Source organism: Impatiens glandulifera, unplaced genomic scaffold (assembly GCF_907164915.1).
Source record: "Impatiens glandulifera unplaced genomic scaffold, dImpGla2.1, whole genome shotgun sequence".
Taxonomy (NCBI): Eukaryota; Viridiplantae; Streptophyta; class Magnoliopsida; order Ericales; family Balsaminaceae; genus Impatiens; species Impatiens glandulifera.
The window spans coordinates 208,779-213,150 of record NW_025919666.1 but is presented as its reverse complement, the minus strand read 5'-3'; positions in this window follow the sequence as shown (position 1 = coordinate 213,150).

The following is a 4,372-nucleotide window of genomic DNA, read 5'->3' as shown; positions in this document are numbered from 1 at the left end:
TGCGAATTATATTTAATAATTTTGTAAATATTTTTTGAAATATAATAACATTAAGTTACGCATTAACTTTTATATATAATCATTTTACAACTAGTTCTGCAATGGTATGATAAGATATTATTGCAAACTACATTGCATTAATATTTAATAGTTTTGAAAACATTTTTCGATATATTCATAATATACTAGTATTACATTTTACATTAAACAATATATATAATCTTTTCACAAAAAGTTCTGAAAATGTATGATATCATATTATTACCAACTATATTGCAATAATATTTAATAATTTTGAAAATGTCTATTAATAATCTATTAGCAATACGTTTTGTATTAACAATAATAGATAATCAATTAACATTATAATTTGCATTATACTATATGAATTTTTACATAAATCCTAAATTTTAAAATATGAATAAACATTCAATGTAAAATTAGTTGCGGTTCATATTAAATTTTGTCTCCTCGATTCTTGTTACACCATAATTTCGGCCAACCACTTATGTCTTTTTCACTCTCACACGCCATCAAGATATCTTCCCATTTATTTATTTTCATCATTTCATCACTCTCTTCAACCTATCTTCCCATATCTTCAAGATTTCTTATCATATCAAACACTCTCTCTATACAAAATATATCCTTCTTCAACCCTTCCTTTAATCACTCTCTTCAACCGATTGTTTCTTATCAAATCTTCATCATGGTTTCTACTCATTCTACACTTAATTGATTGCTTTCAATGACTCCTAACTCCTCCACTCCTCGGTTGGTTTTAAATGGCGATGATACTCCTTGTTACGACATATACTCCTTGTTACGACATAACTTCTGATAGTGAGGACCAAACGGCATCGGAGCTTGCATCAATTATTCCTCTAAAACCACTAAGTTTCAAATGGTGAAGGCGGAGCTTGCAGCAACTATTTCAATAATAGCAAGTCTACAAGTTCAGATAGAGGTTATGAAGACTATTGCCACTAAAAATCGCACCTCCTTTGATAAAATACATATTCTCCTAGTGGATCTACGAACAATCAATAATAAATTTATTCGGGTTGTCCAAGAGATGACCACAAATATATTTTATTTGTAGATCTTTTGATTTTTTTTATGAATATGTTATCCTATTTATTGTTTTTATTGATTTCATAGATAAAAGATGTGTTGTTGGTTGAGAATAACTTGATAAATTATATGGTTTGTTCTTTGGATGCGAAGAGAAAATTTAAAAGAGCATGGAAAGCTTTGATGGAAGCAAGAAAAGGAAGTACAATGGAAAGCTTTGATGGAAGCAAGAAAAGGAAGTACAATGAATGAAAGTTAATTTCTTTTGATTGATATTTTTGAAGTTTTTGAATATTTGTCTTTTGATTATGCTTGTTATTTTTGGGTTCCTTAAACATGATGCATGGTGGTTGTTTAATTTTTAACAGTATATGATTATTTATGTTTTTTGTTTAGATAATTTTTGAAAAGTTTATGGTTATGGTTTTTTAATATAGTTTTGACTTAAAAAAATTAAATTATACATTTAGTTGTAAAACATGTGCACTTTTTTTAGGCATATTTTCCATGGAAATTATTGAGAATAATATTGATGATCAATGTCTATTTTAGTAAAAAAAAAAATAAAGTTCAACTCTCGGCTACAGTATGATTGTGCAAAAACTTTTGCATTAATCTAGGTTCATCGCCACAATGCTGTATTTTTTACAATAACAATAATACGTAGTATTATTGTAAAACCTATTGTTGATCAAATAACATATTTTGTAAATATTTTTTAACTTATGGGTAGTATTCCCTTGTATGAGAGTGTAATAACCTTTGTACTGATTAACATTCATCGTCAAATTGTTGTAATCTTTACAATATCTATAATACGTTTTATTGCGAAACCTAATGCAAGTCGAATGACATATTTATAAATATTTTCAATTCTCGGGTAGAAATCCCTTATTTGAGAGTGCAATAGTCTTTGCACCAAACCTTGTTCAATGTCACATTGATTTAATGTTTGCAATATCGATAATACTTATTATTGTTAAACCTAGTGTAGATCGAATGACATATTTAGTACATATTTTCAACTCTCTAATAGAAATCCCCTATTTGAGAGTGCAATAAGTTTTGTATTAATCCTTATTCATCGTCAAATTTCTTTAATATTTGCAATATCGATGATACGTATTATTGCGAAAATTAATGTAGATCGAATGCCATTTTTAGTTAATATTTTTGAACTCTTAGGTAGAAATCCCCTATTTGAGAGTGCAATAAGTTTTGTAGTAATCTGTGTTCATCGCCAAATTGCTTTAATGTTTGCAATATCGATAATACATATTATTGCGAAAACTAGTGCAGATCGAATGATATTTTTAGTAAATATTCTAACTCTGATTTAGAAATTCCCTATTTGAGAGTGCAATGAGTTTTGCACTAATCAGTGTTCATCGCCAAATTACTTTAATGTTTGCAATATCGATAATACATATTATTGCGAAAACTAGTGCAAATCGAATGACATTTTTAGTAAATACTTTTCAACTCTTTGGTAGAATTTCTCTATATAAGAGTGCAATAACATTTGTACTAATTCTTGTTAATCGCCAAATTATTGTAGTATTTGCAATATCGATAATACGTATTATTGCAAAAACCTATTATAGATCTCTATTTCATGTTAAAACTAATTAAACTAGTAACAATTTTAGTGTTAACAAAGTATTTAATATTTCTAATTACCATCAACTACCAATGTACTTGTGTACTTACTTCCTTCACTTAATCTTCTATATTTTATACACTTCAATATCTTTATCTCTATAGACACTAATTTTTCACCCTCCAATTTTATAGTTTATGCTTTTAATAAATCTGAGCCTTTAAAAAAAATTCAAATTCATTCATGGACTCATTGCACGATTTATTTTAAAAACGATTATTTTTTAAAACAATTGAGTTTTTAGAAATAATTGATTTTGGATTCTTAATAAGTTAAGGTAGTAATTTGTCTAAGTTGCAACACTTGGGGAAATTATTATACTTTGAATATTCAAGGTTGCATTTAAATTAATACCTTGGATATTTATAAAAAATAAAAAGTCATACACAATATATATATATATTAACTTTTTTTAATTTAAAAGTAAAAATTTGTTATATATGATTTTGTTATTTTTATTAGAATAGTTGTTTTAAATTGTTAGATTAGTTGTGGACTAGATTAGTTGTTATATTAGTTTTGCGATTTTATTAGTTAATTAACATTTTTTTATTAATTAGGATTGTTCCTTGGAAATATGAATAATTAAATATAAAATTGCTTATTTTTAAAAAAAAAATTAAAAAAAAATCTTTTTGTAGGATGAAGGAGTGTGTTAAAGGGTAACGGTGCAAATAAAAAGTAACGGTTGAAGAACGTAAAATCTCCCAAGAAAAATTCAGCTTGAAGACTTTGTCATTTTTTTTTAATTTAAAAATTAAAGGACAAAGTGTTACATCATTATTAAATAAAGTTTAAACCCTATTGGATGAAAACTTGACATTTGACATGTCAAGTGGAGATTGCTCCATTTTGCAAAAAAAAACATTTATACGTGTAAAATGGTTTTCTCTTTCTATATCAAGTGTGTTAAATGGGCATTTGTGCCTTAGGGTTTCATAGTTTTGCCTATAAATACCCCTCTTAACATTCTAAAAAAGGATCTCCCTTTACTTCTATTCCGATCTCACTTTTTCAATCTCAAGTGTCCTTAGGCTGCCAAATTTTCTCCACAACCAAAACCCTAAGCAAACACCAAGCATTCTTGGGTTGTGTCACAAATTTAATTAGGAAATTTCTGTTTTGATTCCAAAAGCAAAGGAGCAGCCCCATTTAAGCCCTTTGCATACATCTTTTATTAGAATTATAATTTTATTTTTTATCTTTATATACCACTCCATGCATGATTTCTTTTTAAAATTTGTATTTTAGTAGGAGTTTAGTATTCTATTTGGCTGTTTATAAATATGTAAACACTAATAAATATTTAACATGTAAATAAAATAAAACATAACTTAAAAAAAAAAACATAAAGTTAAAATGTCCTTAACCAAAAAGAAAAAAAAAACTTTTTATAAAACCAAAATCGGCCATTGAATTGGCCATTTTTAAAAACACTCTAAAGCTAAAAAAAGAAGATTATGTTTTCATTAAATTTGCATTTATTCTTTCATTTAAAATATGTAAAGATAATGATTTGGAAGTAATTAAAGCATAACATAAAAAAGAAAAAAAAAGTAAGTATAAAAAAGTGCAGAAACTTTCTTACTCTTTTAAAAAAACAGTCTGTTTTTTTTAATTTAGTTTATTGTTTGTTTA